Genomic DNA, 24,902 nt, shown 5'->3' on the forward strand with positions numbered 1-24,902 from the left:
GAGGTGGGTCTGATTTTTTGTACTCAAACATTCCAGGTCTAGATTAATGTTGCTCTGTTCTTTCTCCACTATTCTTTCCTTCCTTCAAGTAAATTCAAAGTTAACTCACTGCTTTTGGAAACCAATATCATCCCTTCCCACTCAGTTACCTCTCTACTTTGTTCTGCCAAATGCTCCATTTTCTAACACACTCTGCAAGGCAATGGAGAGCCAAGGAATTATTTTAATTAAGCCTTGAAAACATGGTAAAATTTGCCATGTGATTTTAGGTAATCACTTAAGCCAGAGGCTATTATAGAAGACTAGGTCCCGGTGCATGGATTTGTGCACATTGAAAGGAAATTAATTAGAAGAAATATTTTAATATCACTATTCGTGTCTTGCTAATGAAAAGAAAATAGGATTCTATCAAGTCTCCTATCTACCTACTCCAGGACTTCTGTGAGGATCAAGTGAGATGAGGCATAGGAAAACGCTTCACAAACATTTGGTTAAACTGTAAAATGTTGCCACCTGGCTATAAAGCAAGTCATGTTCCTGGGTTGAAGAAACTCCAAGGAGGCTAGTCGCTAGGGAGAGGAAGCTGGGCGTTGCTACGTGACGTCATTACCCAGTGCTCACAGCCACCATTTTCAGGCTGGGTGGGCTGTGGGCCACATTTTGCACCATGGGGTCATGGCAGCATTGGATGAGATTTGGTGGGGTGTCGCTCCAGGGTGGTGGTGGAGCCTCTATCCCACTTGGGGTAAGCCGAGTGTTGGTTTGTTGGCACCAGGTCCGTAGTGCCATTTATTTTTAAATGGCCAGTGCTCATCATGGCAGCTTCTGTGTTGAGCGTCTGCCCCCTGGTGGTGTGAGCATCATAGCTACTGGTCAGACGGATGGACACTTAGCCTTTTATATATACTAGAGGCCCAGTGCACAGATTTGTCCCTCAGCCTGGCCTGCAGAGATCAGGCCGAAACCAGCTCTCTGACATCCCCCAAGGCAGCGGTTCTCAACCTGTGGGTCGCAACCCTTTTGGAGGTCGAACAACCCTTTCACAGGGGTCGCCTAAGACCATCCTGCATATCAGATATTTACATTACGATTCATAACAGTAGCAACATTACAGTTATGAAGTAGCAACGAAAATAATTTTATGGTTGGGTCACAACATGAGGAACTGTATTTAAAGGGCCAGAAGGTTGAGAACCACTGCCCCAAGGGGTTCCGGATTGTGAGGGGGCAGTTCTCGGGTGATGCACCCCAGAATCAGGCTCCCTCCTCTCTAATTCTGGTGCGTCACCCAAGAACCACAACTGCCAAGTCACCACAGCTCAGCAGCTCCTGTGTTGAGTGTCCACCCCCTGGTGGTCAGTGCACATCATAGCTACTGACTGACGGTCAAATGGTCAGACAGTTGAACAGTCTGTCAAATGGTCACCTAGGCTTTTATATATATAGATAGTGGGTTAAAGGAAGAAGGCTAGTGGTGTAGTGCACAAAAACCCAGGTTCTGGAAACAGCTCAACCTGGGTCCAAATCTAATTTCCAACACTCATTGAGCTGTATAACCTTGAACCAGTTAATTATCCTCTCCAAGCCTGCATCTCTTCAACAAGGGCATCAGTAATGGTTTTTAATTAAGGCATGCTTATAAAGTGCTTAATGCAGCGGTTCTCAACCTTGGCTGCACATTAGAATCACCTGGGAATCTTTTTAAAATCCTGATTTCTGGGCCTCATCCTCCGGAAATTCTGTTTCTTTGTTGTGGGGTGGGGCCACAACATTAGTAACAAAGAAACAGAATTTACAGAGGATGAGGCCCAGAAATCAGAATTTTAAAAAGATTCCCAGGTGATTCTAATGTGCAGCCAAGGTTGAGAACCACTGGTTTCATGTAAAGCCTGACACAAAGTATTCACAATGGCAACATTAAGCTTAACTGCCCTGTTGTTCTGTGAATGTTTTTCAACTGGGTCTTAGCTAGATTTTAAACTCCTTTGTATTAGCATCTATTTCCTTTCCCGTTAAGGGCACCTGATATAATGCCTGTCTCCCTGTCCTGACTAGAAGGTTATTCAAATGTCATCCCATTCCAACTGTGGGACAATTTTTTTGTCAAAGGAAGGCCAAGCTGGTCTTTCATACCCTCTTCTTTCTTTTAGTGCCCCTGAGACCTTATTCATTTTAGGCTTCGCTTTCTGAACTCATACTTTATTAAATGCCACCCACCCACACCACCTGTCTTGCCTTCCCAGAATGAATCTTTCACTAAAACTTACTCTGCCACATCACATACTTTCCAGCTCTATCTGCTTGCTGGTTTATTTAATATATTCAAAATAACTCGTCCTGAGTGCTTACAAGGTGCTATGAGCTAGGGAAACAAAATGAAAGTGGTACAGTTTTATACTCCAGTAATCCGTATTCTGCTTTTGCTTTACACATTGGTGATTATCAGCCCCAGAAGCAAAACCACCTGTATAGTTTCAAAATCTACACATGCTTCTGTCCCACCTAATTTAGTAAATCTGGGTGGGATTCAAATATATAAAATGTCTAAACCTTTCTCAAGAATTTTACTGATTAACTAGGGCAAAGAAGAACCAAATGATATGTTTAGAGTAGGAAGGTGATAGGAATCTGGAAGTGTTGTGTAATGTAGGGGAGGAATACGTTTCCTTCTTCCATACTAGGTTATTTGGCTTCTCTAATAATTAAAGTGACAGAACACAGGTTAACAGGAGAAAAAAAAGCCCAGTGACCATTGTGGTGGAACGACCTGAACGACTGGTCGCTATGATGTACACTAATCACCAGAGGGCAGATGCTCAATGCAGGAGCTGCCCCCTGGTGGTCAGTGCCCTCCCACAGTGGGAGCAGCAAGCACAGCGACGGTGGCAGGAGCCTCTCCCACCTCCATGGCAGTAGTGAGGAGTGATGAGCAGGCAGGCAGTTAGGAGCGAACAGGCGGGTGGTTAGGAGTGAGGGGTCCCGGATTGCGAGAGGGCACAGGTCAGGATGAGGGACACCCCCCCACACACGAATTTTGTGCATTGGGCCTCTAGTGAAAACATAAGATTCAGAGAAGTGACCAGACGAGTGAACTTTTATACCTTTTAGACAAAACATAATAATAAATTAATAAATTTGTGGAAGAATTAACAAGACAAAGGGCTTTGGGCTAGGCATAGTAAAATGGTAACAAAGTAACAAGACTTGTTTATATAGCATTCTTGACCCTAAGTTCCCTATCTCTGGTGATAAGAATGCCTTCTAACCTCCTGGTACAGGGAAGACACCTACCACATGGGAGGTTTATTTCCTGATTTTAGGGGGACAAAGGAGGGTCAGAGTGTCTTCTTGCACCAGCTGTTTTTCAAGTACCTTTATTTCAAAATAATCAATATGCATAAGTAACATTTTGGGTAACATGTTCTGAACCCCTACAATGGAATAGATATGGGAGACTTAAGAATGAGTAGGTTTTCAGGGGGTAGAAGAACATTCCAGGAAAAGAAAAAGCATGAATTCTAAACTTAAGGTCTTTGAATTTATCAGTATAGTTATTATTAATACACTAGTAGAAAAGGGTTAGGAGACTCATCTATGAATAACTCGGGAATGAAAGGATTTTTTGGTACACACCCTATTATGCATACTTACTGTCAATTTCTAGGGGAAATGCCTTTGTTTTTGTCCACCAATGGACAAACATATAGTACTAGAGGCCGGTGCACAAAATTCGTGTACGGGTAGTGTCCCTAGGCCTGGTTGGCAATCAGGGCCGATTGGGGCCTTCCAGCTGCTGGCCAGGGCTTTCCTTCACTCCGTGCCATCCCTGTGTCAGTGCACATCATAGCAAATTCCCGGTCTCCTGGTCGAACTCCCGAGGGGACACTTTGCATATTGGCCTTTTATATATGTAGATAGTAATCATTTTGTTTTTACAGTTAGTTTTTTCTATAAATTACAAAACCTCTCCTGAGACATGTGACTTAGTTTGTAATCCCACAACTTGTAGACAGTAGGTTTCTCAATTCATGGGTATCGAATGAATGACTGATGGCTTCTTTGTCATGATCATAACAACGCGATTTTTGCCCTGACTGGTGTTGCTCAGTGTTTATAGCATCAGCCCACCCACTGAAGGGTCACGAGTTCAATCCCCAGTCCCTATAGAGGGCATACAGGAGGCAACCAATTGATGTGTCTCTCTCACATCAATGTTTTTCTCTCTCTCTCTCTCCTCCTCCCTCCTTCCCTTCCACTCTCTCTAAAAATATCAATAGAAAAAATATATCTTTGTGTGAAGATTAATAAAATAATAATAATGATGATGATAAAATGTGAGATAGGAGATATTGGGGGCAGCTAGCCAATCAATTCCACTTGCAAAGCATGAAAGCGATCACCTGTTCTTTGTCCAGGTATTGTGGCCCTGTTGTGAAATATGCCAAACTTATCCATTTATTTGACAAGAATGCATTGAGTTCCTGTTATATACCAAGCCCTCTACTTATATATTCATTTCCAAAGAGATATGTATTAATTGCTTGTTTTTAAATATATTTATAAGTTAATATTAGGGAAAGAAAATTTGTACTTAATTAATACCAACCATATGTTTGCTATAAAATATATCTAAAATCTAACCTATATAATATTATATAATTTTTATTCCTCACATCAATCTTGAAAATAATCTTCCCCCCTCCCATCTTTGTTTTTACAGATAAAGAAATTGACACTCGAAGGTGCAAGGTCCAAGATCATGTGGCTAATGGGTTAAAACACCAGAATTTGGACAGAGCTTTGTGTTGCTTCAAAGACCAGGACCTTTCTTCACATTACACTACCTCTTGAGTTTGCCCAAAGGACCCTTTATATGGCTAAGCAGGTTGTTAGTAAAATAATGAATCCATGAGCAAAGCCAGATCTGAATGACTAAACAGGGACCACTCAACAAACAGCCCACCTGGCACACATAAAAATTTTCACTTTAAACTAACAGATTATCCTGAAGACAGCTACAGTAACAATCAACTTCTCACCACTTGAAGGTCTTGGAAATATAGTTTATAATGGAGTCTCTCAGCACTAAACGAAGTCAACATTTATCAGTTTTCATTAATGCAGATGATCAAGGCTAATAACTTAGAATGACCTTTTTTTTAACTAATTTTGCTTGCTTGATTGTTTTTAGGATATTCTTTCAATCTATTACTTCTATACAGCATGACAAGTCTTAGCAACTAATGGTTAATTTGGCCAGTGCGAACAACCAACTTGGATAAGAATACTGAATTGACAGCCAGAAAGTAAATCGGGGTCAAATTCAAAGCTATATTCCAGATTGTTAGGCCATGCTAAAACTAACCAAAAGTCTTGAGAAATTTATCGAGGTAATTCCAAAATATCGTGGGTAGATATGGGAGTGGAGAAGGAGGATGGGATGGACAATTAGTTAGTGCACCCATCTCGGGAATGAAAGGATTGTATGGTACACACCCTATTCTGTGCAGGAAATGCAAATCTCCCAAGGGTAGCTCCACACTGCAGCACTGGCTGGGCTCAGGTCTCTAACACAGCAGTCGCCAACTGGTGGTCCGAGGATCACTGGTGATCCCTGAGGTCTGAAAGGTTGGCAACTGCTGCTCTAACGGGTTCCTATGCAGGGAAGGAGATTCACAGACAGATTCAAAACCCTGGAGTGCAGGGGGAGTTATTTCTTTGGACTCCTCTTCCTTAAAGCCTGCTCTTTCAGCCCTTCTCTTGGCTGCATTTGCTATCCAGGCACATGCTGGAGACAAGTGCATGGTATGAAATCCTTGAGGATGAAATCTTGACTCCCTACCTTGGGGAGTGAGGGGCAGGACTTGTTAGAAGCAGTGAAAGGTCTGGGGCAGAGACTCTGCCCCTTACCTCTAGGGAATGGCCCAGATAGACAGATTCTACTCAGGATCAGAAAGGCATCAGATATTCCAGCTCAGCCCCGGACAGTAGTTGAAGGGATTCTCTTCCAGTGGTTCTCAACCTTCTGGCCCTTTAAATACAGTTGCTCATGTTGTGACCCAACCATAAAATTATTTTCGTTGCTACTTCATAACTGTAATGTTGCTACTGTTATGAATCGTAATGTAAATATCTGATATGCAGGATGGTCTTAGGCGACCCCTGTGAAAGGGTCGTTCGAACGCCAAAGGGGTCGCTACCCACAGGTTGAGAACTGCTGCTTTAGGCGGACACTAAGTAGTGCCACTCAAATGTTCACTAACTCAGGCTATTGGGAAGGCCACCCAAGTTCTTTAAGAAACTAAGAAAATGGACCTAATAAAAATTTAACTACAGGGAGACTATGAAAGCCCAAGAGCAGAATTAACTTATTTGGGAGACTAGTAATTACAACTCTGCCTGCGCAGTGCTCCCCACTACTTCAGGGCAAGCAGCCTCAGCAAGCAGGGCAGTGTGGCTGAAGACAGGAGGCCTGAACTCAACTGGTCAGTGTTAAGCCCCACAGCCCAAGAGTGTCACTGGGAGCCCTGCAGTAAGGCAGTCAAATTAGGAGACGGGCACTACAGTTTCCAGACATTTCACGTTGACCTGGGATGGGACAGGCCACCCTGGGACTGCCCAGAAGAAAGGGACTTGGAGAGCCAGCATTCCTGATTTTGGTCTGGGTACCATTTTGCTTCCTAACAATGACTTTGCATTGATTTGGTCTCATCCATTACCTACTGGGTTATTGTTTTTAATCAAATCTGATTTCTGCTGGTGTCTATGTTTTACCTATATTTACTCTTATGTGATAAGGTTGAAAATTAATACTTTAAAAGGTATTTATTTGGCAAGGGAGTATAGCAAAGTGGTTAATAGTTTGGACTCTGGAGCTGGGTTCAAATCCTGACTCTACCATTTACTAATCTATATGTCCTTGAACAAGCTCCTTAAACTTGATTTGCCTAAGCCTTGATTTTCTCATCAGTAAAATGGGACTAATAAAACTTATGTCACAAAATTGTTATGAGGATTAAATGAAATGAATGTATGTAAAGTGCTTAATTAGTGTCTATATACAATAATTATCAATAAATGCTATTCTTATTATTATTGTGGCTTTAAAGTGCACAAGTATTATCACATGTATTTTCTCATTGGAATTACTTAGTATTGACATTACAATGCAAGTAAGGATGCAAAAGTGGATTAATAATGGAAGAGAGAGGTTGGTAAAGCAGAGGTTCTCCTCCTCCTTTTCTGGCATCTAACATCAGATGAGGTTGATAAGCCATCTCAAAGCTCTGGGTCTGTGTGCTCTCCTCCTCTTAACCTTCCATGAGCTATCAGTTCCCCTCTCCCCCTTTTTTTAAACATATTTTTATTGATTTCAGAGAGGAAGGGAGAGGGAGAGATAGAAACATCAATGATGAGAGAGAATCATCAATCAGCTGCCTCCTACACATCCTACACTGGGGATCAACCCCACAACACGGGCATGTGCCCTTACCAGGAATAGAACTGTGACCTCCTGGTTCATAGGTCAACGCCATGCCAGCTGGGCAGCTCCCCGCTCTTTACTCCTTGGTTGGAAGGTGCCACCATAGGGCCATCACTGGTCCAGCACAACCCATCTCCTTTTCACTTAGCCATCAAACCTTTCTCCATTTTACTCAGAAAATAGCTGTGCCCCTCTGAGGGCAGCAAAAGCACAGCCCAAGCTGCTCACTCTCTGAGCAGGGCCTCTCTCTGGAGGAAATGCCCAGGGCAGTAGAGAGCATTGGTGAGAGCCTCAGTGTCACCCACAGTGTGACACCCTCGCTCTTACTCAAGGCTTCTCTGTATGTGGCTGGGGAAGTCCAGCCTAGTCATCTCTGACGACCTTTGAATGAAGACCCTGCTCTTCCACTGTGGTTGCTTTTGGTGGGGAGAGGTCGCAGATGTAACTGTCCCCACCCACACTCAATATTTCACACTCCTCTACTCAAGCTCTCCAAAGTGCTCTACTGCCTCAGAGAAAAATATGCCATCCCTATAATCCCCCAATCTAATCAGAATGACAATGACAGACTCAACCTGCAGAAGTTATTTCTGCATGGAACAGTTATTTTTGGTGTACTCTTTCCATAAGGTCCTCTAGTCACCAGTCACCCAAGAAAGATGATCACCCCATCGGCTTTCTTCCCCTCCCACACTCCTGAGAAGAGCACATGAAGAGACAGGCAGGTGTGGCTTGACCCCTTGCTAAGCCACTTTCTTAAAAAATGTTTTTATTGATTTCAGAGAGAGGAAGAGAGAGAGAGAAACATCAATCAGTTGCCATCTACACGCCTCCTACTGGGGATTGCACCCACAACCTGGGCATGTGCCCTGACCAGGAATCAAACAAGCAACCTACTGGTGCATGGGATGACACCCAACCAACTGAGCCACACTGGCCGGGCCCCTGCTAAGCTACTTAAAACAAGGTTATGCCTGCCAGAGTGGCTCAGTGGTTAAGCATCAACCTATGAACCAGGAGGTCACGGTTCAATTCCTGGTCAGGGCACATGCCCAGGTTGCAGGCTCGATTGGTGGGGTGCAGGCAGCAGCTGATCAATAACTCTCTCTCATCATTGATGTTCCTATTTCTCTCTCCCTCTTTCTTCCCCTCTTTTAATCAATTAAAATATATGTATTTTTAAAATAAAGAAATAAAATAAAGTAAAACATTCGAACTCTTAACTGACAGGAAGTCCAAATCTATACTTCGATTCCCTCAGTGTAGTTTTCTTTTCTTCTCCCTGATCCAATGTATGGACCCTGGCTATCATGTTTTTTTCCCTTGGAAATGAAACTGATTTAGGGTTGGTGCCCTTGGAAGATTCTCCTTATCTCTTCTTTTAATTGCTTCACAGAATTTCCGTCCCTGCCCAACCATGGCAGCTGCAATGTGCTGAATAATGACTCCAAAATATGCCTGGAATCCAAAAATGTTGCCTTATTTGGAAAAACAGTCTTAAGACGGGAAGATTACCCTGAATGATCTGGGTGGGTCCCAAATGCAATCGCAAGCTAGGCAAAGGGTGATCTGACACCGAGAGAATGTGATGTGAAGACAGATAGGACAGAGAGCCTTGAGGATGCTGGCTTTGTAGCTTAGAGCCACAAGGCCACAAGTTCAGGAATACTGGAAGCCATCAGATGCTGGGAAAGGCAAGGAACAGATTCTCTCATAGAACCTCTCCCGAGGAAGACTGGCCCTGCTGACACTTTGATTTTGTCCTAGTGACACTGATTTCAGGCTCTGGCCACCAGAACAGTGAGAGGATAAACCACCCAGCTTGTGGTAGTAATTTGTTATAGTAGCCACAGGAAACAGACAACAGCCATGCCCCAAACATCCTTCTACTGCCTTTCACTCACTGTTGCATGCTCAGCTTAATTTCAAGTCACTCTGATTACCATCCCTCTCCTTTCTCTCTTTTTCAGGAAGGAAGCCATCTTTGCCAACAGCAGCATATGACATTTTCTTTTTTTTTTTTCTTCTTTTTTTTTTGGCATCATGGCCGCTTCAGGCAGCCAAATCTTCTGCTACTGAACATGTGATCCTATAAACTGTCCTTGTCTCTTTGGAGCCATGTCCATGAAGATGCAGGCATTATCTAAGTGTATTACACAGTATTGTGGGGGCTCCTGGTGACAGGAGTGATCGCGAGCCATGTTACCGGCATCAGGCAGGTCAAATACGCCGTAGAGCGGGTTGCGTTGATCTCAATCGATGCTCCATTTGGTGATGAAGTCTTTCCGGGTCATGGATGGATCTGCTGACCGGACGTGAGTGTGATGGACCCAGGTCGCGACATCATCTACCTTGAGAGCGGTGGGTGTCGTCAGCACCGCAGTGTAGGGACCCTTCCAACGTGGCTCTAGGGCAGGGGTGGGCAAACTTTTTTACTTGAGGGCCACAATGGGTTCTTAAACTGGACCGGAGGGCCGGAACAAAAGCATGGATGGAGTGTTTGTGTGAACTAATATAAATTCAAAGTAAACATCATTACATAAAAGGGTACGGTCTTTTTTTTGAATAGTTTTATTCATTTCAAATGGGCCGGATCCGGCCTGCGGGCCGTAGTTTGCCCACGCCTGCTCTAGGGTCTCCCGGTGGTGAATATGACATTTTCTAAAAGTTCTTTAGAAGATCGAGGCTTCTGGGATAATGCTTTCTGCCGGGGTCCAACCCCAGCAGGTCCAGGGGTCCCCAAAGGCGTAGACAGAGTCGGCGAAGAAGGAAGGACACGGAGACAGTGTTCAGTTGATCAGCAGCCTAGCCAGGATCTCCAGCCAAGTTCTGGTCTGGATCTCCAGAGAGGTTCTCCTGTTATTGTCTTGTTACATCCGTATTTATACCAGTTGATTTTAATCCTGTCAATTTCTATTGCAAAGGTTAGGGTGTTTCTTATCTCCATTCCAGGGAGTAAAGATTATGTAGCTTAAGTGTGATTGTTTGTAGTTAAAGTGATTAACTACCCGCCTGGCACTTAGTTAAGGAGTTTTATCCCCTCCCTGACTTCAGGGAAAAACCCCTACCTGGGGAAACAACCTTTCTCGGAGAGATGACCTTGGTTAAAATACACAGCGTTAAGGGGAGCAAACATATTAAGAACAGTATGCTATATATGCCAGATCCCTTGAAACATATGCTGTGCAGATGTTTCTTTCCTGCAGCGACTGTGTCAAGCAGCAAGGATGGACCGGCTTCCGGCAGCTTTCTCTTCTTCTCTCTTTTACTCTCTCTCAATAAGTAATGGAAGAGAAAGTATTATACGAGCTAGTAGATTTGGTACTCTCTCTACCAAAACTCTCCATTAATTAACCAATACTTCTGAGATCTTCAGTACAGTGATGGTATTCATAATGATGCCCTTAAGACTAGCAAAAGCCTAAAAAAAATTTAAGACACTGAAAGAAATGTTAAATTTACCCATTTCTCCATATCTTTAGAAAAGGCATAACCATTTAACTTATCTAGATCATCAAATTACATAGAGAGAGTCTTAAAGCCAGGAGGCTGACAGGTTGAGGAGAAATGGGAGGATCAAGGGACTGGAGATTTTAGTAAGGTAATAGCAAAAGCCAAGAAATAAAAAAAGCTAGAATGAAAACGGATTGATTAGAGGAGTTTAAGAGTTGACATAGTGTAAGGGTTGGCGCTGTGGGTGATGGCAAGGTCCCCAGGCAGGACTCGAGTAGGTTCCGTAAGATGATGGCAAAGGGCATTGGTGTCAGAAGGTCATGTGTGCTGGACTGACATTCCATGTGGGCGCCAAGTTTGTCTAGGATGCACACATTTAGGTCATGCAGGGGAGACAAGCAAGAAGAGGACTGTGACCAGAAAGGGAAAAAATCTCAGTAAATTAAGATTAGTAATAAGGATGTTGAAGATTGCTAGGTCAAGAAGAATATGTGTGTGTTTGGGTTTTTTTAAAAAAATATATATTTTATTGATTTTTTACAGACAGGAAGGAGAGTTAGAAACATCTATGAGAGAGAAACATCGATCAGCTGCCTCCTGCACACTCCCTAGTGGGGATGTGCCTGCAACCAAGGTACGTGCCCTTGACCGGAATCAAACCTGGGACCCTTGAGTCCGCAGGCCGACGCTCTATCCACTGAGCCAAACCAGTTAGGGCAGGGTTTTTTGTTTTTAACAATGTGAAATGAATTAGAGAAGTGAAATAAGAAGAATTATAAAAGAGGCTGCTAAAATTGTGGTCAAGGAGTTACTACTGAACTTCAAAAAAGCCAGTACTCTAAAGGTTATTCTCTAAATCCTTCCCCCTTCTTTTCCATTTTTAAAGTGGTTCGGGCCTTTACTACCTTTGTGCAGATGTGTTTCTCTGATCATAACTTCATTCCATTCCAGTCCTTCTGTATACCACCACCAGATAAACCTTCCTTATGTGTATGCCACTGCATTGATCAAAATCCTGTAAGGAGAAAAAAAGATCCTTTAAGCAAAAAGTCAAGATAACTAGCCAAAACAAAGTGATCCAACACCTTTCTTTTTCACCCAAGACAGAAGGGTTTCCAAAGATGCAGGACTTTTAGTTCAAAAACTGGGCAAATCAGGATGAGCTATTTACCCAAGATAATTAATTTCAGGAAAATAAGAAGTCTCTGTTGTTACCCAAAGATCCAGTGGGTTGGTGGACCCATCAGAATACCTCCAAATACAAGACCCACATCACCAGTAAATTTAAGAACAAAACATAAATATGGTGAAATCAAAGAACCAAATCACGGACTATTGCAATATCTTACAAATGCCTGATTTCCCTAATAAAATTTTGAAAACAAAAGCTGAACCTCCAGAATCGGATCTACCTTATATATTACAATCTAGAACCACATTGCAGTTATCGGTTACAGGGTGACCAACTGTCTCAATTATAGCACCAAAAGTCCCAAGTCCCAGGTTGGTTGATTATCCATGACCTTACTAGCTTTTTTATTAAATATATTTTTATTGATTTCAGAGAGGAAGGAAGAGGGAGAGAGAGATAGAAACATCCATGATGAGAGAGAATCATGGATAGGCTGCCTCCTGCAAGTCCTCCACTGGGGATCGAGCTCACAACCCGGGCATGTGCCCCCAACCAGAAATCGAACCTGGGGCCTTTCAGTTCACAGGCCAATGCTCTATCCACTGAGCCAAACCAGCTAGGGTTGACCTTACTAGCTTTTGTAGGATGTAAGAACAGAAGAGAAAAGGAGGTGTCTTTTTTTTTAAAAAAAAGAAAGCTTCTTTTATTGATTTTTTTTTTCTTTTTAGAGAGAGAGGAAAGGAGAGGGAGAGGGAGATAGAAACATCAACCATGAGATAATCATTGATCGGCTGCCTCCTGCATGCCCCCTACTGGAGATTGAGCCTGCAACCCAGGCACCTGTCTGGATCAGGAATGAACTGGGGACCTCCAGTGCATGGTACAAAGCTCAACCAACTGAGTCACACTGGCTGGGCATGGGGATGTCTTTATTTACTTGGCTTCTCCAGGTTTTCCATCAATCTATCATAGTTGTTTAGATTTCATCTTCTGTGAACCAAAAGAATATTTCTATCAAGAGATTACTGAGAGAACCAAGATGGCATCATAGGTAAACACCTATACTTGTTGCCTCTCACAACACATCAAAATTACAACTAAAAGGTAGAACAACTACCACCCAGAACCGCAGGATAGCTGGCTGAGTGGAAGTTCCACAATTAGAGAGGTGAAGAAAGTGCATTGAGACTGGTAAGAGGTGCAGAGGCACGGAAAGTGCTGTCACCTGGATGTACTTCTCTTTTAATCGGGAGGGAGATACAAGCTCCTGCTTGCTCTGAGCTCCAGTTCCAGGTGAGACTCTGGGGGACCCAGACACATACGGGGAGAAACTGGACTGTCTGGCATCAGGCTGGAATGCAAGGAAGGCTTTCTCTCAGAGGTGCTGCAGCAATCATTATTTCTGCATGGGGGCACAGGAGGCGGAGATGCAGGGATCTCTCCAGAGCAGGGCTGACTGGCAGCCATTGCTGTTTGCTCTGCCCTGGTGATTCCCTGAGACTCCACCCCACCCAATTTACAGCCCCACCCAAGCTGTGTGCATCAGCTTTTGCATATGAATGGCCTGTCCTCTCTCTGCCTAAAACCTGTCAAACTGCACAGCTGGGTCAGAGAGCCCCAGAGCTTCCAAAAGAAGGCCCAAGGCCCAGCAGCAACAGCCTGCCTTGCTTCACAGCTGGGCCTTGTCTGGGCACTTCCAAACCCATACAAAGAGGAGGAATCTGCAGATGTCTCTGTAGCTCCTGCTGGGTAGCCCCAGACAGTGGCTAACCTTGCACCTCCTTGGAGATCCAAGAGCCAGTGTACCCAGTGGTCAGAGAGAGACCATATCAGATTATAACTCTTCACATCCATAAGAGACACACTCAAGGGGCAGACTCAGTGAGCACCAAACCCCCACTGAAGCAAGTCCTGCCCCATAAGGGTGTCTCCTGCGCAACAGATCTTCCAGTGTAGACACAGCTGGTCATCACAGCAAATTAGCCTGGAGGTCAGTTCCTCCCAGTGATACCAACAGCAATCAAGGGTTAACTACAACAAGACTGTGCAAACAGCCCACAAAGGGGTGCACCAAGAGTGTCCACCTCAGGTGACTGGGGAGGCTGAGCCACTGGGCCCTATAGGACACCTACCACACAAGGCCACTCTATCAACTCATGGAGACTTAACAGCTACCTAGTACATAGAAAAAAACAGAGAGGTAGCCAAAATGCAGAGACAAAGAAACAAGTCACAAATGAAAGAAATGGTTGAAAGCAAAATAGTGAATATAGAGTTCAAAATCACAGTTATAAGGTTACTCAAGAATCTTCTAGAAACTTCTGAGAAATTTAGTGAGACCCTCAAGGATATGAAAAAGGACCCTCAGAAATTATGCATACACTGACTGAAATAAAGAATAATATACAGAGATCCAAAGCAAACTAGAGGATCCCAAGAGTCAAGTCAAAAGATTTGAAATATGAAGAAGCAAAAAACACCCAACTGGAAAAGCAAAAAGAATCCAAAAATATGAAGATAGTGTAAGGAGCCTCTGGGACAACTTCAAGTGTACCAACATCCGAATTATGGGGGTGCCAGAAGAAGAGAGACAGCACGATATTGAAAACCTATTTGAAGAAATAATGACAGAAAACTGCCCCTACCTGGTGAAAGAAATAGACTTACAAGTCCAGGAAGCACAGAGAACCCCAAACAAAAGGAATCCAAAGAGGACCACACCAAGACACATCATAATTAAAATGCCAAGGGCAGCCGAAACCGGTTTGGCTCAGTGGATAGAGCGTCGGCCTGGGGACTGAAGGGTCCCAGGTTCGATTCCGGTCAAGGGCATGTACCTGGGTTGCGGGCACATCCCCAGTGGGGGGTGTGCAGGAGGTGGCTGATCGATATTTCTCTCTCATCGATGTTTCTAACTATCTCTCTCCCTTCCTCTCTGTAAAAAATCAATAAAATATATTTTTAAAAAAATTTAAAAAATAAAATAAATAAAATGCTAAGGGCAAAAGACAAAGAGAGAATCTTAAAAGCAGCAAGAGAAAAACAGTTAGTTACCTACAAGGGAATACCCATACAACTGTCAGCTGATTTCTCAACAGAAACTATGCAGGCCAGAAGGGAGTGGCAAGAAATATACAAAGTGATGAATAGCAAGAACCTACAACCAAGATTACTCTACCCAGCAAAACTATAATTTAGAATTGAAGGTCAGATAAAGAGCTTCAAGAACAAGAAAAAGCTAAAGGAGTTCATCACCACCAAACCAGTGTTATATGAAATGCTGAAGGGTATTCTCTAAGAAAGAGGAAGAAGAAGAAAAAGGGAAAGAGAAAAAATTATAAACAACAAAGTGACAACAAATACATATCTATCAACAAGTGAACCTAAAAATCAAATGAATAAAAAACCCGATGAATAGAACAGACTGGTGAATGTAATACAATCAGGGGCACAGAAAGAGAGCAGACTGACAATTCTCGGGGGGAAGGGATTGTAGGGGGTGTGGAAAGAGATTGGACAAAGAGCTTACACCAATGTATGAGGTCAGTGGGGGGCGGGAAGGCCTGGAGTGGGGTAGGAACCAGGTGGAGGGGAGCTATGGGGGGAAAAAAGAGGAACATCTGTAATAATCTGAACAATAAAGATTAAAAAAAAAATAAAAATAAAAGAAAAAGGAAAAAATATTACTTATAATGATGTTAGGCTAACTGGTTAATAAAATAGAAAAAAAAAATTATGTCCCAATAGGTGTGGCTCAGTAGTTGAGCGCCAACATATGAACCAGGAGAACACATTTCAATTCCTGGTCAGGGCACATGCCTGGGTTGCGGGCTTGATCCCCAGTAGGGGGCGTGCAGGAAGCAGCCAATTAATGATTCTATCTCATCATTGATGTTTCTATATCTCTCTTCTTCTCTGAAATCAAGAAAATATATTTAAATATATTTATTTTTAAAGAAAAGAAAAAAATTTAACCATAAATTCTATAATCAAAATGATAAGGTATGTCTTATAAAATTAAACATACTCTTACCATAAGATTCAGCACCCATATTCCTTGATATTTATTCAAATGAATTGAAAACTCAAATATTTCCACAAAAAAACTATTTATGGAATATTTATGAATACTTATGGAAGTTTTTTATGCACAATTGCCAAAACTTAGAAGCAACCTAAATGCCCTTCAGTGGGTGAGTGGGTAAGCTGTGGTACATCCAGACAATGAATTATTCAGCAATAAGAACAAATAATCTACCAAGCCACAAGAAGACATGCAGGAATCTTAAATGCATATTGTTAAATGAAAGAAACCAATTTGAAATGACTACATATGCATGATTCCAAGTAAATGATATTCTGGAAAAGGCAAAACTACTCCCTGTAATTTATTCTTAGGAAATAATCCAGAAGAACTAGCAATGTACAGAAATGTACATTACAGTCTTAATTATAACAGGAAAAACTAGAAATAATCTAAATGTAAGAGATTGATTAAATAAATGTTAGGACACCATGCAATGAAATACTATAAAGCTATCAAAATGAAATATTTTATAATTCATTGACATGAAAAGATCTCTATAACATATTGTCAAATTATAAAAAGTTATAAGGCAACCTATGTCAAATGAGCCCTCAAATATGAGGATCAGTATTATAGAGTGGGTCAAGGCTAAAACTTTAGCATCAGACACCTGTACTCAATGCTATGGGCTCAGACACTTCTTGACTGTGGAAACTTGGGCATAGTATGTAATTCCCCTAAGCCTTAGTATCTAATCTATAAATTCAAGATAATAACAGTATCTACCCCTTAGTAATGTTGTAAAAATTAAATAACTTAAACAAAGTAATAGCAAAGAAAACTGTCTGACTAAATTACTAAAATTTTAATAGTAGTTGCCTCTGGATGATGGGTTTTAGTGTGATTTATACCTTCTTTTATGCTTTTATGTATTTAATTAAAATACAGGTGAATATATTAAATTTTTCTAAAAGAAACAACAAAATGATTTTTATTTATTACATGCAAAGAAAACATTAAAATATTTCTGTATTATTTGAAATTTTATAGTGAGAATGCATTTACTTATTTGTGAAACTTAAAAACAACAGATTGCTAGGATATAGGCGAAAATATTAAAAATCAATTAATATGTGGATGATAGAATTCTAGATGACATTTCCTTCAGTACAACTTTTCTGCATTTTCTAAGCTCACAACAAAGATAATACTTGTATAGTATAAAATTATAAAGAAAAATCATTTTGTAGATTATTTATTGACATTGAAATAGTCCCATGAATAGATTACTAAGTGGAAAAAAAAAGCTATGACTGGGGAGAGGAGTGGGTGGAGGTAAATGAGGACATAGAGGGGACAAATGGTGATGAAAAAAAAAAAAGCTACAAAGCAGAATATTATGATTTTTGCATCAAAATATGCACATACATAGTAAAAAACAGTGAAAAGGCATACACCAAAATGTTAATAGTACTTGCTTTAAGTAGTAGAACTATGGCTAATTTTTGTTTTACATTGTATTTTTTGTGTGTTTCCAAATATTCTCATTAATCATAAATTTTATGATGAGGTTTTAAAATAAATATTATTAAATAAATTTAAAAAATTTAGAAGTACATAAATGATAGAATACGAGATTATTTGGAGTGGAACCCATAGGCCTTCATATTAGAAAATCAGATAGCATGCTAGAATAATAATGTGGCTCCGACGACTGGAACATAGAAGGGAGCAGAGAAAAAAAATGCTTTCTGAATGTATGTAGAAAAAAATAAGGCTAGCCCTAGCTGGTTTGGCTCAGTGGATAGAGTGTTGACCTGTGGACTGAAGGGTCCCAGGTTCGATTCTGGTCAAGGGGACATGCCCGGGTTGCTGGCTCGACTCCCAGTAGGGGCGTGCAGGAGGCAGCCAATCAATGATTCTCTCTCATCATGGATGTTTCCCTCTCCCTCTCCCTCTCCCCCTCCCCCTCCCCCTCCCCCTCCCCCTCCCCCCCTCCCCCTCCCCCTCCCCCTCCCCCTCCCCCCCCTCCCCCCCCTCCCCCTCCCCCTCCCCCTCCCCCTCCCCCTCCCCCTCCCCCTCCCCCTCCCCCTCTCCCTCTCCCTCTCCCTTCCTCTCTGAAATCAATTTAAAAAATATTTTTTAAAAATTAGGCTAGAGTGCCCAGCCGGTGTAGTTGGTTGAGTGTTGTCCCATGCAACAAGGTCACTGGTTTGATTTCCAGTCACAGCACATACCCAGGTTGCAGGCTACATCTCCAGTAGGGAGCATGCAGGAGGCAGAGGTCAATGTTTCTCTCTCCCTCTCCCTCCCTCTCTTTCTAAAATTAATTTTAAAAAACTGTACTTAATAAAACTAAATAAGGCTAGGGCAAGTCCAACACCTCAGTAGGCTTTCTGCCCTCCCAGACACTGGTACCTAAATGCTGTTGTAAACTTGCAAAACCAAGAATTTACAATACTAGCACCTCTCTTCTCCAAGCTGACTGGTCTTCTTCCTTGCTGTAGACTGAACACCTTTACAGAGCCCTGGAGTCATACCATTGCTCTTGGCATTTCCAGCTCCTCACTCTTACATTAAATGCCGGCTCTATTCAATAAGACAGCCTTCATTTTAGTGAACGCATGTGCCAAACATTTGGCCAGCTCTATTCAACAAGACAGGCTTCATTTTAAAGAAGTTGTGAGCCTCACATCTGGCATTGCATTTCTTCAAACTCTAGGCTTCTGCTGATGAGACTGTTCTAGTCCAAGAAGTGGGTGCCAGCAAGTGCAGATTCGGTTCCACGAGGTATGGAGCGGCACTCGTGTGAATCTAGGTGCCTTTGTAATCTTGGGCCTCCCAAGAGTAGCTTTTCTGGTGCCAGAAATAGGTCTCCACCTCTGCCTCTTGGTAATCACTAGCTGAAGCTTTGAGCAAGATCCCCTTTCAGCAGCAGTCCCAGCCATGAAATCCTGCGTCCTTAATCCTAGTCACCTCTGTGACCACAGCGGGTGCTAATTAGTTAGGAGGAAACTATCTGACCAGAGTCCCGAATCATGGGTGTAGCTGCACAAGCTTATCACATGAAGAAAGGACAGTCCAGAAAATGCCCATTTTTTATTGCCAGCTCATGCTGGCCCCGAATCCTATCAGGGCTCTTGTTCCAGAAGCTGGGCCAGAAAATGTGGACTCCCCAAGGGTACTTTTGCCTTTCTGAGTGAAGAATAGGCCAGGCACTAATAATAAAGCAGAGAAGAGGTGAAAAAAGAAGACTTTTCAAGAGCAAACTAAAGCCAAGAGTTTCCAGAGATAACTGACAGGGAAAATGATCTCTCAACCCACTTCCATTTATAATGCCTTCATTCCTCCAACAGAATTTCCTGCAGAATCAGTGCTTCTATATATAAAATACCCATTTTCTAGATTCACTTCAGAGTTCCCTTTTCTTTGGAATGAAGGATAGAAACCTGGAGCTCCCCCTGGAGGTGGGAGCATGCCTCGTAAGTCTCTGGACTGTGGCTCTTGACTCCTCCCACCCAGTTCATCTTGTCAGCAACCTTATTAGTTAATCCCGTTGCTGACTTTCACCCATTTCCAGTCAGCCTCTAGGTGACCTGTGTACAGCCTCCATGACACCTGATCGGGGTTCACATCCTGTTTGAGATTTAGCTACTTCAGACTTAAAAGAAAGGACCTTGGTCCAAAAGCTCAAGTTGGTTAGAGCATCATCCTGATACACCAAGGCTGTGGGCTCAATCCTAGGTCAGGGCATATACAAGAGTCAACAAATGAATGTATGAATAAATGGAAAACAAATCCATATTAGTTATCTCTATATAACTTACCTTACTGTGTTCTTCCAAATACCCAGTATGTCATGTCTAGCTTGCATAAGATAATCATTAGATAAATGTTGAATTAAGATGTCGAAAGGCGATTTCACACATCCCATTTTCAAAAAATAGAAATAACTGTACTGTTAAAAAAGAAGGAAGGAGTGGAGACGGGAGGAAGAAAAGTGATAAGAAGATAAATGTCCTGAGAATCACTATGCATTGTTTGAACTAATGACCACTAAACTATTCCCTAAAGAACCAAAGCAGTGGGTTATATAATGTCTGAAGTTTACCACCATGCTGAAATTGTATGCCCATCTTCCATTTAGATACACTGATAGCTGATTAAACAGGATAGCATCATAGGGCACCTATCACAGAGCCTAACATAATAAATAAATGTTACTTTCTTTTATTCACACATAATGAAAATGTTTTGCAACATTCTCAATTATTTATTTATTTGATTTTTGAGAAAAAGAGAAACATTGCCTTGTTGTTCCACATATTCATGCATTCATTGGTTGATTCTTGTAAGTGCCTTGACCAGGGATAGAACCTGCAACCTTGGCACATCAGGACGATGATCCAACCAATGGGCTATCCCGCCAGAACCCACAACATTCTCAATTTTAAGAAAGGCAAGAGTTTGCCTTTATCCATTGAGGATGGATGCATAAAGGAATATTTATCTCATAATATGGCAATAGAGAACTATACAACTTGTTTAATCATAAATATTGCAGAAACATTTGTCTTCCCCTCTGGCTGTGTACTTTATTAAAGAACCTTTAGGTGGCTGGATCTCCCAATAGACTGAAAATGCTTTCCCAGTCACACAGTATCACTGGGTTGCAGGCTCCATCCCCAGTAGTGGGCTGTGCAGGAGGCAGCCAATCAATGTTTCTCATCCATGTTTCTCTCTCCCTCTCCCTTACTCTCTAAAAATTAATAAATATACTTATTTTTTTTGAATAATAAAATAAAATGCTTTGATATCAAGGATTTTATACAAATAAGTTCTATTTGTGGGACTATTAGAGTTCACTAAAGTTTAGTTCTTTCTATTTCTACAAAGCTGATTTAATTGCATTATTTATTACAATGTTTTCCTGATTTATTTAAGAGAATCCAAACTATCTCCTGGCCCTGCAAATATGTGGTGTTCTTTTACAACTCTGTGCCTTTGTGGGTGTGGTCCCCTCCTCCCCCATCCTTCAAAACCTATTTTGGTTTTTTTAATGTTTTTTTTAAATTGATTTTTATTTTTATTTTTTTAAAATATATTTTATTGATTTTTTTACAGAGAGGAAGGGAGAGGGATAGAGAGTTAGAAACATCGATGAGAGAGAAACATCAAGCAGTTGCCTCTTGCACACCCCCCACTGGGGATGTGCCCGCAACCAAGGTACATGCCCTCGACCAGAATCGAACCCGGGACCCTTGAGTCCGCAGGCTGACGCTCTATCCACTGAGCCAAACCGGTTAGGGCTTTAAATTGATTTTTAGAGAGAAAGGGAGGGACAAGGATAGAGAGACAGAAACATCAATGAGAGAGAAACATCATCAATTAGCTGCTTCCTGCGGGTCCCTTTCTGAGGATCCAGCCCACAACCTGGGCATGCGCCCTGACTGGGAATTGAACTGGGAATCAAACCATGATTTCCTGGTTCATAGGTTGATGCTCAACCGCTGAGCCATGCTGCCCGGGCCAAAATCTATTTTAAATCTCAAGAAGACGTCCCTGACTCAAGTCAGCAAAGTAAGTTGCTTCCAGTGTCCAACAGTCTTTGCTCATAGCTCTATTACTTTCATAATCACTGGGTCTCTACCTGGGTGAATGCCAATGTACCCACTTGGGGATCAGCATGAGAAAGGAGGAAACTGATTAGGACAACAGTACTCAATTATGAGAAGTTAGGGGCCCATCTTTATTGAGCACCTAAAACTATTATTTAAAAAAACAAAAAAACTTACAGAATGTTTTTTTTCTTCTGATACAATTCTGAGTATATTCTGAGAGACAATTCATAGAAACTGAATTGTGGGGGAGGAAATCTAGAAGAGGAGGGTGAAGATAAAGAATTCTCACCCTCAGAAGACTGCAGGAAGCAAGGTCTAAGTGTACCCACTCCCACATCTTCACTTAGTTATTTATCCTCCTACAGGTCTTCAGATTTCAACTTCCTCAGGAAAGTGTGTCATGCTCTTTCCGATTAGAACAATCATTTTTTTTCATATTTTATTTTTTGTCGCTGTTTTTTTTTTTTAAAGAAAATTATTCCATTTACTATAGCATCCAAAAAAATGAAATACCTAGGAATAAATTCAACCAAGGAAGTAAAAGATGTACACAGGAAAATATAAAACACAGCTGAGAGAAATTATTTTATTTTTTTTATTGCTTTTTTAAAATCATAGCATTTACACCTCCCATATCTAGTGACTCATATCTAGTTTTGCTAACCACTGTACCCTAGGTCCTAGCACAGAGCCTGGCATATCATGGGGTTTCAGTATTTTTAGAACAAATTAATATTGTGTCATAAAAGGCAATAGGCTAAAGGGAATTGAAACAGGTCTACAGGGAATAGCAGTATTGCTAATGATCAGTATGATGGGATCGCCAGAATGAACAGGGTATAAGAGGGTTTTTTCCTCCTGACACCATACATGTGATGTCTTTTCTTTCTTTTTTAAAAAAAACATATTTATTGATTTTAGAGAGAGGAAGGGAGAGGGAATAAAGAAACAGAAACATCAATGAGAAACATCAATTGTCTGCCTCCTGCACACCCCCTACTGGGGATGGAGCCCAGAACGCCGGGCATGTACCCTGACCCGGAATTGAACTACAGCCTCTTGGTTCATGGGTCAATGCTCAACCACTGAGCCACACTGGCCAGGCCTTTTTTCTTTTTATGTGTGATGTCTTTTCCAACACTACTTCCTTAACTTGCTGACACCAACTGGATATCCAACAATTCAACTCAATTCTGACACTATCTACCTGGAGTTAGCATTGGATCCTACAAGTTAAAGGGCTCACTCCACAAAGCTTCCCCCACTTGGACACCAATTGCAAGTGCCACGCTACTCATAATTCTGACCCACCAGATATAAATCAAGGATTCCCAAGACGAGAGGTTCAATATTTGGCTAAAATATTGAACTTAAGAAGGCACTTTACTAGTTTATTATAAAGAACACAAATGAACAGCCAGATGAAGAGATACATAGGGCAAGGTCTGGAAGAATCCCCATGGGGTTAGGGGGTGCCATCCTCCCAGTACCTCAATATGTTCACCTTCCTGGAAGCTCTCTGGACCCTGTCATTTAGGGGTGAGGGGTTCTGAAGATGTTCATTACATAGGCATCATTGATTATACCACTGGCCATCAGTGATTAAACTCAATCTCCATCTCCTTTCCCCTCCCAGGAGGTGGGGCTGAAAGTTCTAAGCTTCTAATAAAGGTTCCACCTTTCCATCCTCCAGTTCCTATCCTGAAGCTATCTAGAGGCTCACCCAAGTGGCCTCATTAAAAGACATTCCACACCATAACCGGTTTTGCTCAGTGGGTAGAGGGATGGCTTGCAGACTGAAGGGTCCCGGGTTCAATTCTGATCAAAGACACATGCCTGGGTTGTGGGCTCGATCCCCAGTACGGGACATGCAGCAGGCAGCCAATGATTCTCTCTTTGTTGATGTTTCTATCTCTCTCTCCCTCTCCCTTCCCCTCTGAAACCAATAAAAAATATATATATTTAAAATTTTTTCTGCCGAAACCGGTTTGGCTCAGTGGATAGAGCGTCGGCCTGCGGACTGAAAGGTCCCAGGTTCGATTCCGGTCAAGGGCATGTACCTGGGTTGCGGGCATATCCCCAGGTGGGAGATGTGCAGGAGGCAGCTGATCGATGTTTCTCTCTCATCGATGTTTCTAACTCTCTGTCTCTCTCCCTTCCTCTCTGTAAAAAATCAATAAAGTATATTTTTTTAAAAAAATTTTTTTTCTAAAAGGCATTCCTATTACCCTTATCACTCAGGAAATTACAAGGGTTTTAGGAACCAGGAACAGAGACAAAAACAACTGTTTCTATGATATCATAGGGTGGCAATGAATTTAAGGGTGTAAATTTAAGGGAATATATAGTTAATAAGTAGTTTGTAAAGATGATGCCAACAATGTTGTTAACCAGGTTTTTAAAGTAATGATGTTTTAAGTTACACTTGAATTTCATTTCCCACTAACTTCGTAAGTAAGCAAATTAAAAACATCAGCAGGTCTTCACTCAGTAATTACAGCACTACCCTCCTCACTTCATCTAGCCCCAATACCATCTTGCTCTGCATCATGTATTTGACAATTAGACACTACAGACACTCATGAGAATGTGTGATCGAATGAAATATTCTGGCACTGTGATAGCTTTTCTAGAAAGAGAAAGGTAGATGCCTTTTAACAATCTTAGGCTCCACAGGAGACTGCTCCTCCTCTTCTTAAAAACTTAACATATCAAAAGATACTTTCCAGTACAAAATGTAAATAAGTTGATAATTTAAGGGAACAAATCAGGCCTGCCACTATAGACACTCCAGCTCAAACTTGTTGCTGACTGGGTAACAGATAGCAAATCATACATAATCTACTGATTGAGACATTTATTCATTTTTTCTCTTAAGTATCTGTTGAAAGCCTTGTCTATGTCTGACACTAGAGAAAGTGAAAATAGGCCTATAGGATATAAAATGAACTCCATATAACAACCTACCCTCAAGAAGTTCCCAATTTTGTTATAATAAAAGACTAAAGAACACATTATAGAACAAAATTTATTTTTTATTTTTTAATTGTTTTATTGCTTACAGTATTACAAAGAGTATTACATATGTCTCCTTTTTTTCCCGCCCTTGACAATCCGCTGGCCTCCCCTAGCCCCCAGTGTCTTATGTCCATTAGTTATGCTTATATGCATGCATACAAGTCCTTT

At 41.7% G+C, this 24,902-nt stretch overlaps 1 long non-coding RNA gene across 1 annotated transcript in view; it reads right to left on the reverse strand.

The window, feature by feature from the left end:
- LOC308525306 overlaps window positions 1-24,902 on the reverse strand; it is a 110,708-nt gene that overhangs the window by 68,165 nt on the left and 17,641 nt on the right. The window contains exon 2 of the long non-coding RNA XR_013996456.1: window positions 11,842-11,951. This is a non-coding gene — a long non-coding RNA (uncharacterized lncRNA). The remainder of the gene's footprint in view (window positions 1-11,841; window positions 11,952-24,902) is intronic.

Source organism: Myotis nattereri, assembly GCF_964212035.1.
Source record: "Myotis nattereri genome assembly, chromosome: 9".
NCBI classification, from domain to species: Eukaryota; Metazoa; Chordata; class Mammalia; order Chiroptera; family Vespertilionidae; genus Myotis; species Myotis nattereri.